General features: G+C 49.8%; 1 protein-coding gene across 3 annotated transcripts in view; it reads left to right on the forward strand.

Moving 5' to 3' along the window:
• Positions 1-12,796, forward strand: part of SMYD3 (SET and MYND domain containing 3) — a 1,661,405-nt gene that overhangs the window by 454,931 nt on the left and 1,193,678 nt on the right. The gene's annotated exons all lie outside the window — the stretch shown is intronic.

The raw sequence follows: 12,796 nt of genomic DNA on the forward strand, positions 1-12,796 counted from the left end.
GGGTTATGGACACGACAGTGGTCAGGTGATGCGGATTTCAAACGACATTTGGAAGCAACATGAGAAGACGCCGTATTATCAGGCGCAGTCTTTTCGTGGACAAGCGGGCAAAAGGTTCCTCATTTCTGCCCCGTGACAGAGGGAGAGGAGAAAGGCTGCAGAAATCAGCCAGTTTCCAGGAACAGAAACCCTTTCCCGCCTCTGCCAAGCCCTCAGTATGACGCTGGGGCTTTACAAGCAGAATCAGGCACGGTGGGGGGCCCGTCTCCATGAATTTCAGCGCGCAGTGGGCTCACTCGCAAGTAGACCCCTGGATCCTTCAGGTGATATCTCAGGGGTACAAATTGGAATTCGAGACGTCTCCCCCTCGCCGTTTCCTAAAGTCGGCTTTACCGATGTCTCATTCTGACAGGGAGACAGTTTTGGAAGCCATTCACAAGCTGTATTCCCAGCAAGTGATAATCAAGTACCCCTCCTGCAACAGGTAACGGGGTATTATTCCACACTGTTGTGGTACCGAAGCCGGACGGCTCGGTGAGACCGATTCTAAATCTAAAATCTTTGAACACTTACATACAGAGGTTCAAATTCAAGATTGAGTCACTCAGAGCAGTGATTGCGAACCTGGAAGAAGGGGACTACATGATGTCTCGGGACATCGAGGATGCTTACCTTCATGTCCAAATTTACCCTTCTCACCAAGGGTACCTCAGGTTTATGGTACAGAACTGTCACTATCAGTTCAGACGCTGCCGTATGGATGGTCCACGGCACCCCGGGTCTTTACCAAGGTAATGGCCGAAATGATGATATTCCTTCGAAGGAAGGGAATTTTAGTTATCCCTTACTTGGACGATTCCCTGATAAGGGTAAGATCCAGGGAACAGTTGGAGGTCGGTGTAGCACTATCTCAGGTAGTGTTGCGGCAGCACGATTGGATTCTCAATATTCCAAAATCGCAGCTGGTTCCGACGACTCGTCTTCTGTTCCTAGGGATGATCCTGGACACAGTCCAGAAAAAGGTGTTTCTCCGGAGGAGAAAGCCAGGGAGTTATCCGAGCTAGTCAGGAACCTCCTAAAACCGAGCCAAGTCTCAGTGCATTAATGCACAAGGGTTCTGGGTAAAATGGTGGCTTCCTACGAAGCAATCCCATTCGGCAGATTCCACGCAAGATCTTTCCAGTGGGACCTGCTGGACAAATGGTCCGGGTCGCATCTTCAGATGCATCAGCGGATAACCCTGTCACCAAGAACAAGGGTGTCCCTTCTGTGTTGGTTGCAGAGTGCTCATCTTCTAGAGGGCCGCAGATTCGGCATTCAGGACTGGGTCCTGGTGACCACGGATGCCAGCCTGCGAGGCTGGGGAGCAGTCACACAGGGAAGGAATTTCCAGGGCTTATGGTCAAGCCTGGAGACATCACTTCACATAAATATCCTTAAGCTAAGGGCCATTTACAATGCTCTAAGCTTAGCAAGACCTCTGCTTCAAGGTCAGCCGGTGTTGATCCAGTCGGACAACATCACGGCAGTCACCCACGTAAACAGACAGGGTGGCACAAGAAGCAGGAGGGCAATGGCAGAAGCTGCAAGGATTCTTCGCTGGGCGGAAAATCATGTGATAGCACTGTCAGCAATTCCGGGAGTGGACAACTGGGAAGCAGACTTCCTCAGCAGACACGACCTCCACCAGGGAGAGTGGGGACTTCACCCAGAAGTCTTCCACATGATTATAAACCGTTGGGAAAAACTCGACAGGTATTGCGCCAGGTCAAGGGACCCTCAGGCAATAGCTGTAGACGCTCTGGTAACACCGTGGGTGTACCAGTCAGTGTATGTGTTCCCTCATCTGCCTCTCATACCCAAGGTACTGAGATTGATAAGATGGAGAGGAGTAAGCACTATATTCGTGGCTCCGGATTGGCCAAGAAGGACTTGGTAACCGGAACTTCAAGAGATGCTCACGGAGGATCCGTGGCCTCTACCTCTAAGAAGGGACCTGCTCCAGCAAGGACCCTGTCTGTTCCAAGACTTACCGCTGCTGCGTTTGACGGCATGGCGGTTGAACGCCGGATCCTGAAGGAAAAAAGGCATTCCGGATGAAGTCATCCCTATCCTGATCAAAGCCAGGAAGGATGTAACCGCAAAACATTATCGCCGCATTTGGCGAAAATATGTTGCGTGGTGCGAGGCCAGTAAGGCCCGACGGAGGAAATTCAACTGGGTCGATTCCTACATTTCCTGCAAACAGGAGTGTCTATGGGCCTGAAATTGGGGTCCATTAAGGTTCAAATTTCGGCCCTGTCAATTTTCTTCCAAAAAGAACTAGCTTCAGTCCCTGAAGTTCAGACGTTGTAAAAGGGGTACTGCATATACAGCCTCCTTTTGTGCCTCCAGTGGCACCTTGAGATCTCAATGTAGTTTTTGGGTTCCAAAAGTCACATTGGTTTGAACCACTTAAATCTGTGGAGTTAAAATATCTCACATGGAAAGTGGTCATGCTGTTGGCCCTGGCCTGGGCCAGGCGCGTGTCAGAATTGGCGGCTTTATCCTGTAAAAGCCCTTATCTGATTTTCCATTCGGACAGGGCGGAATTGAGGACTCGTCCTCAGTTTCTCCCTAAGGTGGTTTCAGCGTTTCACCTGAACCAACCTATTGTGGTGCCTGCGGCTACTAGGGACTTGGAGGACTCCAAGTTGCTAGACGTTATCAGGGCCCTGAAAATATATGTTTCCAGGACGGCTGGAGTCAGAAAATCTGACTCGCTGTTTATCCTGTATGCACCCAACAAGCTGGGTGCTCCTGCTTCTAAGCAGACTATTGCTCGTTGGATTTGTAGTACAATTCAGCTTGCACATTCTGTGGCAGGCCTGCCACAGCCAAAAATCTGTAAATGCCCACTCCACAAGGAAGATGGGCTCATCTTGGGCGGCTGCCCGAGGGGTCTCGGCTTTACAACTTTGCCGAGCAGCTACTTGGTCAGGAGCAAATACGTTTGTAAAATTCTACAAAATTGATACCCTGGCTGAGGAGGACCTGGAGTTCTCTCATTTGGTGCTGCAGAGTCATCCGCACTCTCCCGCCCGTTTGGGAGCTTTGGTATAATCCCCATGGTCCTTACGGAGTCCCCAGCATCCACTTAGGACGTTAGAGAAAATAAGAATTTACTTACCGATAATTCTATTTCTCGTAGTCCGTAGTGGATGCTGGGCGCCCATCCCAAGTGCGGATTGTCTGCAATACTGGTACATAGTTATTGTTACCAAAAAAATCGGGTTATTGCTGTAGTGAGCCATCTTTTCTAGAGGCTCCTCTGTTATCATGCTGTTAACTGGGTTTAGATCACGAGTTGTACGGTGTGATTGGTGTGGCTGGTATGAGTCTTACCCGGGATTCAAAATCCTTCCTTATTGTGTACGCTCGTCCGGGCACAGTATCCTAACTGAGGCTTGGAGGAGGGTCATAGGGGGAGGAGCCAGTGCACACCAGGTAGTTCTAAAGCTTTACTTTTGTGCCCAGTCTCCTGCGGAGCCGCTATTCCCCATGGTCCTTACGGAGTCCCCAGCATCCACTACGGACTACGAGAAATAGAATTATCGGTAAGTAAATTCTTATTTTAGCAAATGAATACAAGCAGTAGACTATTTTCTATTTCGTCCTAGAGGATGTTGGGCCGCTCAAAGAACCATGGGGTATAGACGGGATCTGCAGGAGACATGGGCACTTTAAGACTTTCAAAGGTGGCGTGACCTGGCTCCTCCCTCTATATCCCCCACCAGACTCAGTTTTAGAAATGTGCCTGGACGAGACACAGGCACTAGGAGGAGCTCCTAGAGTTTCTCTGAAAAGACTTAATGTTAGGTTTTTTATTTTGGGGAGATCTGTTGGCTACAGACTCCCTGCTTCGTGGGAAAGAGGGGAGAGCAGTCTAGACTCACTCTGAGTTTCAGGGCTCTGCTGCTGCTGACAGGATGCCTTCAGCTCCTAAGGGGAGATGAACGCCGGGCTCTCCTGAATGCTCCCTCCCACAGCTTGCCGTCCCCCTACTTCAGCCAGAAGTCAGAAGACAGGTGAGTATAAGAGGAAAAGACTTCTCTTCATCTAAAGACGGCATATAAGAGGTACCACGCACCGGCTTTGCTCAGTGCGCGCCTGGCTCCCGGACAGTACACACCGTGGGTGCAGGGCGCTGGGGGGGGGGGGGGGGGCGCCCTGGGGAGCAAGTATATACCTCAAATAAGGCTGGCATATGTCTACAGTGCCCAGGCACTGCCCGCAAACCCCCGCCAGGATAAAAAAATATAACAAAAAATGCGGGAAGAAGCGCGCCATGTTGGGGGCGGAGCTTCTTCCTCACTGCTTACTCTGTGCCATTTCCTCCTCCTCACAGCAGCGCTGGTCCTTCCTCACAGGCAGCAAGGACCAGAGGGGCTAAAAACGAGGGGGGGAGGCAGTTTTTATTAAATATAAAAATGTATTGTCGCTGAGGTGTTGGCTGGATTGTCCCTCTGTGTTCCCCTGACAGACTTCTTTAGGTGCTGTCTTATATATGGCTGTATATAATGTGTATGTACATAATGTTTATAACTATATATGTATATATGTTCAATGGGGAAATGTTGGTGCTTGTGTTTCAACATATCTGAAGCCGAAGTTCCTCTCAGGAGGAAAATATAGTAGAGACTAGGGATGGACATCGAAAGCAAAACATCATATGATGGCAATGCTCCACCATTGAAACTTTCGATGCAATGGTTACTAACCATCACATCAAAAGTATTCGATGGTGAAAACTATTTATATGACTAGTTCATGCGCAAAAGCCTGCATTTTCGTTTACAATGTGGGAATTGGGATCGGGGGCAGGGCCAGACTCTGAGCAACATATTACTTTATCACTGGACATTGTGTGTATAATATACATATATAATATACATACACAATGCCCAATGATGAAGTAACATTGCCCCCTCAGTGCCAAATATACAATGCCCCCACTGTGCCAGATATACAATGCCCCCACAGTGCCAGAGATACATTGCCCCCACTGTGCCAGATATGCAATGCCCCCACAGTGCCAGATATGCAATGCCCCCACAGTGCCAGATATGCAATGCCCCCACAGTGCCAGAGATACATTGCCCCCACTGTGCCAGATATGCAATGCCCCCACAGTGCCAGATATGCAATGCCCCCACAGTGCCAGATATGCAATGCCCCCACAGTGCCAGAGATACATTGCCCCCACTGTGCCAGATATGCAATGCCCCCACAGTGCCAGATATACAATGCCCCCACAGCACCAGATATGCAATGCCCCCAGAGCGCCAGATACATTGCCCCCACTGTGCCAGATATGCAATGCCCCCACAGTGCCAGATATGCATTGCCCCCACAGTGCCAGATATACATTGCCCCCACAGTGCCAGATATACAATGCCCCCACTGTGTCAGATATACAATGCCCCCACAGTGCCAGATATGCAATGCCCCCACAGTGCCAGAGATACATTGCCCCCACTGTGCCAGATATGCAATGCCCCCACAGTGCCAGAGATACATTGCCCCCACAGTGCCAGATATGCAATGCCCCCACAGTGCCAGAGATACATTGCCCCCACTGTGCCAGATATGCAATGCCCCCACAGTGCCAGTGATGCATTGCCCCCACTGTGCCAGATATGCAATGCCCCCACTGTGTCAGATATACAATGCCCCCACTGTGTCAGATATACAATGCCCCCACTGTGTCAGATATACAATGCCCCCACTGTGTCAGATATACAATGCCCCCACAGTGCCAGATATGCAATGCCCCCACAGTGCCAGAGATACATTGCCCCCACTGTGCCAGATATGCAATGCCCCCACAGTGCCAGAGATACATTGCCACCACTGTGCCAGATATGCAATGCCCCCACTGTGTCAGATATACAATGCCCCCACAGTGTCAGATATACAATGCCCCCACAGTGCCAGATATACAATTCCCCCACTGTGGCAGATATACATTGTCCCACTGTGCGCTCATTGCCCCCCACCCCTTACCGCTGGCTCTGTTTCTTCTATGTGAGGGGCGGAGAGCGCAGCATAGCGTCTCTCTTGCCCCTCAATTCTCTTTGATGCCCGGTCTCACTCTCCAACGGCGGCGGGGTCAATCTGAAATGATGCGCAGGTTCGTTAGCCAATCAGAGCTCGCGGACCGGCAGCCAATCAGGAGCCGCGGCTGCTGGTCCATGAGCTCTGATTGGCTAGTAAAAAGGTGCCTTATTAAGATTGACCGCGCCGCCGCCGATGGAGAGTGAGACTGGGCATCCAAGAGAATTGAGGGGCAGGAGAGGCGCTGCGCTCTACTCCCCTCACACAGAACGAAGCCAGCGGAATGCAGTATTGTGAACGGCCCGGCGGTTCTTACAATAATGTGGATGGCAACTGGCTCAGTGCACAGTTTGCTTTGCTGTCTCACATGGGACCAATTCCGATGATTATAGTGTGGAGTTTGTATGTTCTTTCCATGGTTTTTGTGTTTTCTCTTGGGTTTTTCCCACAGTCCAAAACATACTCAAGCAAGGACTTTGTCCATAGCCCTCCTAAATTATTCCCCCTGGTGGTGGTGTATAGCTGGAGTGATATAAAGATCAGTGAGGTCACTCTGTCTCCTCTGAATCCTACTGAGCTCCGAGTGTCTGTGGCTTCTGCTGCTGCAGGGTAAGGTCTGGGATCTGATTGGCTCTCTGAGTCAGTGAGAGCCAATCAGAGCTTGCAGTGGGCCCTGTTGCCTAGCAGCAGCCTAGAGAGGGGAGGGGGTGAGGGGACTGGCTGAGCAAGGCTCATGTCTGAAACAGACAGCCTCCAACGGACTTAGGAAGTTTCCCTGATAGACACAGCAGCAAGGGGAGGCATAGCTATTTGGAATTAGAAAAAAACAAGCCACCATCGGAAGACCATCGAATGACTATCATTCGATGGTGAAAAACATCGGGAGGCCACCATTAAATGCTAAAAACACTACCATCGAAACGAAAACATCGATGGTTCGGAAACATCGACCATCGATGTCCATCCCTAGTAGAGACACAATAATGTTATGAGGGTAGCCGGGTCGGCACCGCCGATGGCTCAGGGGTTAACTACTTGCAAAATGTGACTCTCCCATAGTCAGATTTTAATTATGGGATCTATAAAAGATTAGTTTTCTTGCAGATCCAGGACCCCACGGGGTCTCAATAATGTAGTTGCCCAGTTGACTGACACAGGTACCGACACGGGCTCTGTTCATGTGTCGACTATGCTGATTCCAGATTAGATGCTAAAATGGCAGTGCGATTTCAGTACATTGTTGTAATAAAACTGTGTTATATGATAAGGAAAAGAAACCGGTGTTTACATTTCCTCACTCTTCTATACTGAACGCTGTTTTTGCAGTAGTCTGGGACAGCCCTGACAGAATAATCTCGACTCCTCGTAGGATTACAGTGAAGTCCCCATTTTTTTCCCTGCTGAGGGAAAACGTGGGGATTGCCTCCCAAAGGAGGACAAAAGTCTATCTCATTGTAAAATCAAGTGGCTCGGCCAGCCTCTGGTACAGCAGCCCTCAAAGACGCTACGTTACTATACATGATAACGGTACACAACTCAGTCTGATTATACTTTCTGTGTGGGTGGGTAGCGCCATTGAGACGCAGACAGAGAACTTGTTCTCTGATTTGGGATGCCCTGGATAGGGATAGCATCCTCTTGACGCTCGGTTATCTGGGACGCTACAGCGTTCCAATTGAAAACTGCGAGGGACATTGCCCTTTAATTAAAAGGTGCCATGTCAGTCGCAGTTTTTTCCTTCCTTGCTTCTAGGGTAGGAGAAGATGAAAAAAAAAAAAAAAAAAGAGAACCCGCCTCCTCGGGTTCCCTGGAGCAGAAGTCCTCCCCGGCTTCTGCCAAATCCACCGCATGACGCCGTGCCCCACTTTCAGGGGCCCGCACCGGTGGGAACACGTCTACAGCTTTTTCAGTCAGGTCTGGGTTCGCTCGGGTCTAGACCCTTGGGTATTGAGTATTGTGTCCCAAGGGTACAAACTGGAGTTTCAAGACGTGCCCCCTTGACGTTTTTCATATCAGCCTTACCTGCTTAGCTGCAGGATAGGGCGCTGATCTGCGGTGCAGTACAAATTCGGGTTGTAGTCCCGGTACCCCTAGCGCAACAGGGGCAGGGCTTTTATTCAAGCCTGTTTGTGGTGCCGAAGCCAGACGGCTCGGTAAGACCAATCCTCAACCTGAAATCTCTCAATTTCTTTCTGAGGAAATTAAAATTCAAGATGGAGTCTCTCAGAGCGGTGATCTACAGTCTGGAGGAGGGGGAATTTATGGTTTCATTGGACATAAAGGACGCTTACCTTCATGTACCCATTTATCCTCCTCACCAGAGTTTCCTGAGGTTTGCAATCCAGGATACACATTACCAATTTCAGACGTTGCCGTTTGGTCTATCCGTGGCTCGGAGGATTTTCACCAAAGTAATGGTAGAAATGATGGTTCTCCTGCGCAAGCAGGGTGTTACAATTATCCCGTACTTGGACGATCTCCTGATAAAGGCGAGGTCCAAAGACAAATTGTTACAGGACATTGCAATGTCCCTGTCCGTTCTGCAACAGCACGGCTGGCTCCTAAACTTGCCGAAATCACAGTTAGTCCCGACAACACGCTTGGCGTTTTTGGGCATGATACTGGACACGGTCCAGCAGAGGGTGCCTCCCTATGGAGAAAGCTCTGGAAATTCAGAGTTTGGTAAAACTCTTGCTGACACCGAAAACGGTATCCATCCATCAATGCATTCGATTGCTGGGAAAGATGGTAGCGGCATACGAGGCCCTCCAGTTTGGGAGGTTCCATGTCAGGGTGTTTCAGTGAGACCTGTTGGACAAGTGGTCCGGATCCCACCTTCATATGCACCGGAAGATAGTTCTATCTTCCAACACCAGGATCTCCCTCCTGTGGTGGCTCAACAGCTCTCACCTCCTAGTGGTGTTCCCCTCAGTGTATGTGTTCCCTCTGGTTCCTCTCATCCCAAAGGTGCTGAGGCTTCTAAAAAGAACAAGCATACCGGCGATCCTTGTGGTCCCGGACTGGCCAAGGAGACTGACGTTACTGGTCGACGATCCCTGGCCTCTTCCTCTACGCGAGGACCTGCTGCGGCAGGGGCCGTTCGTCTATCAAGACTTACAGCGGCTACGTTTGACGGCATGGCGGTTGAACGCCAGATTTTAGCCCAATAGGGTATTCCCAGTCATACCTACTCTTATCCTTGCCAGGAAGGGTGTGTCGTCGAAGCACTATCACTGTATTTGGAGGAAATATATTTCCTGGTACGAGTCCAAGAAAGCTCCTGTGGAGAAATTTGACCTTGGACGTTTTCTCCATTTTCTACAAAATGGTGTGAATGCGGGCCTTAAATTGGGCTCCATTAAAAGTGCAGATTTCTGCTTTGTCCATTTTCTTTCAGAAACAATTGGCCTCACTTCCTGAGGTGCAGACATTTGTGAAAGGGGTGTTGCATATCCAACCTCCTTTTGTGCCTCCTGTGGCACCTTGGGACCTTAACGTGGTGTTATCGTTCCTTCAGTCACGTTGGTTTGAACCTTTACGTAAAGTGGAGTTGAAATTCCTCACTTGGAAGGTTGTCATTTTATTGGCATTGGCATCCGCTAGGCGGGTGTCAGAGTTGGCGGCCTTGTCTCACAAGAGCCCTTATTTGATCTTCCATGAAGATCGTGCTGAGTTAAGAACTCGGCAACAATTTCTGCCAAAGGTGGTTTCCTCTTTTCATATTAACCAACCTATTGTGGTGCCAGTGGCTACTGGCGCTTTGGCTGAGGATAAGTCTCTGGATGTGGTCAGAGCTTTGAAAATCTATGTAGCCAGAACGGCTCCATTGCGGAAAACAGAGTTTGTTTATTTTATACGCTCCCAATAAGATTGGATGTCCTGCTTCCAAGCAGACCATTGCCCGCTGGATTTGTCAAATAATTCAGCAGGCTCATTCCAAGGCAGGCTTGCCGTTACCGAAATCGGTGAATGCCCATTCCACTAGGAAGGTGGGCTCCTCCTGGGCGGCTGCCCGGGGTGTCTCGGCATTGCAACTTTGCCGAGCTGCTACTTGGTCGGGGTCAATAAGTTTTACAAGTTTGATACCTTGGCCGATGAAGACCTTAGTTTTGGTCTATCGGTGCTGCAGAGTCATCCGCACTCTCCCGCCCGTTTTTAGAGCTTTGGTATAATCCCCATGGTTCTTTGAGCGGCCCAACATCCTCTAGGACGAAATAGAAAATAGGATTTTGAATACCTACCGGTAAATCCTTTTCTATGAGTCCGTAGAGGATGTTGGGCGCCCGTCCCAGTGTGTGTACTGTATCTGCAGTGTAGTTCTGGTTAAACACAGTTGGTGTTATGGTTTTTTTCAGCTTCTTGCTGAATCTTGTTCATGTCCGTTGACATGTGTTCAGTTATCTGCCTTTTTGTACGGCATGCTTATGGCGTGAGCTGATGTTGTGCTCACCTTTGTTGTTAAATCCTTTCCTCGAAATGTCCGTCTCGCCGGGCACAGTTCCAAACTGAGTCTGGTGGGGGATATAGAGGGAGGAGCCAGGTCTCGCCCCCTTTGAAACTCTTAAAGTGCCCATGTCTCCTGCGGATCCCGTCTATACCTCATGGTTCTTTGAGCGGCCCAACATCCTCTACGGATTCATAGAAAAGTATTTGCCGGTAGGTATTCAAAATCCTATTGTTACGCATATAATATGAGAACAAAGGTATTGGTATGGCAGAATGATGTAATCAAGACATGTATATTGCTAAATAACAACACCACATTTAATAAAAACAATTCACGCAACATACAATATAACCTAGTTCTCACATAAATATGGATATCTGGGGGGCATGGCTTGGCCGGCGATAGACGAAGAATCACAGGTAAGGAGCTCCCGCACTCGCCGCCCTTTCAAGTGTTATTTTCCCCATTCTGAAGCATCTCTGTGCCCCTGTTCTGCCTCCCTTCACGCTGTGCTGCGACTTGGACCCGGAGCAGAGCCCGCTGGAGGTCGCCACTCGGGAGTGTGGGAACGGCAGCCATTACAGAAGGTGAGCAGAGCGCCAGCAGCAATTCCTGTATCCGACTAGGGGGTTGGCGGGCTTATATACCCTCCGGCCCTGACTGCAGCACAGGCTCAGCACTGTTGGGAGGATATTATAAGGTGCCACTGCAATTGTACCCAGGCAAGGACCTTGTTTGGTCTAGTGGGAGCTACTACACCTCTTATATGTCTGCCCCAGCATCAGAGGCACAGCTACTAGCCCTTTCTTACAGCCCAGTGGCTATGTCCTGCTGCACTACAGGATTAGTGTTGGTGTGCTCCCCTCCAGGGATTGTCAGCTGTCCCTACTTCTCAATACTGACCTATTGTGCCTTATTGGATATTTCTCTTATGTCCTAGAGGATGCTGGGGTTCCATTTAGTACCATGGGGTATAGACGGGTCCTTTGGGAGCCACTGGCACGTTAAGAGTTTAACAGTGTGGGCTGGCTCCTCCCTCTATGCCCCTCCTACCAGACTCCGTTTAGAAAATGTGCCCGGAGGAGCCGGTCACAGCTAGGGGAGTTCCTAGGAGTTTTCTTAGTTTTATTGTTTTCTAGAGTCTATTTTACAGGAAGGCTGCTGGCAACAGCCTCCCTGCTTGTGGGACTTAGGGGGAGAGTAGGAACCAACCCTTGAGGTTAATGGCCCCTATCTCCGCTGACAGGATACAGAGCTCCTGAGGGTGATGATCGTTAGCCACCCGAGGCGACAGCTCACTCCCGCAGCATGTCACCACCCCCTAACAGAGCCAGAAGAAAGAAGAGTGGTGAATCTGATGCCGGAGTCCCCGGTAAGCGGGTCCCCAGTGAGAATGGCGGCACAAGGGTGGAAGTTCCAGGTCGAGAGACCCACAGGCGGTGGCAGTGGATGCACTGGTAACTCCATGGGTGTTGCAGTCAGTGTATGTGTTCCCTCCATTTCCACTCATCCCAAGGATTATCAAACTAATAAAAAGAACAAGAATTCAGGCGATCCTCATTGCTCTGGACTGGCCAAGGAGGGCTTGGTACGCGGATCTTCTGGAATTACTGCTGGAGGATCTGAGGCCTCTTTCTATTCGCGAGGACCTTCTGCAACAGGGGCCGTTTGCCTATCAAGACTTACCGCGGCTACGTTTGACGGCATGGAGGTTGAGTACCAGATCTTACCTCGGAAGGGTATTCCGAAAAAGCTAATTTCTATGCTGATACAAGCTAGGAAGGGGGTTGCGTCTAAACATTACCATCGGATTTGGAAAAAGTATGTGTCTTGGTGTGAATCCAAGAAGTTTCCAATGGTGGAGTTTCAACTGGGACGGTTTCTCCTCTTTCTGTAAGCAGGTCTGGATGTGGGCCTACCCTTTGGCACCATAAAGGTCCAGATTTTGGCCTTGTCCATTTTCTTCCAGAAACAATTGGCTGCTCTCCCTGAGGTTCAGACATTCTTGAAAGGGGTTCTGCACATCCAACCACCCTTTGTGCCTCCTACGGCGCCTTGGGATCTTAATGTTGTGCTGCAGTTCCTGCAATCGGATTGGTTCAAACCTTTGCAGGAAGTGGATGTCAAGTTTCTTACTTGGAAGGCGATCACACTGTTGGCATTGGCATCTGCTAGGCGCGTGTCAGAATTGGGGGCATTGTCATGCAAGAACCCCTACTTGATTTTTTTATGACGATAGATCTCAGCTCAGAA

The sequence above is a fragment of the Pseudophryne corroboree genome, chromosome 4 (genome assembly GCF_028390025.1).
Source record: "Pseudophryne corroboree isolate aPseCor3 chromosome 4, aPseCor3.hap2, whole genome shotgun sequence".
Lineage (NCBI taxonomy): Eukaryota > Metazoa > Chordata > Amphibia > Anura > Myobatrachidae > Pseudophryne > Pseudophryne corroboree.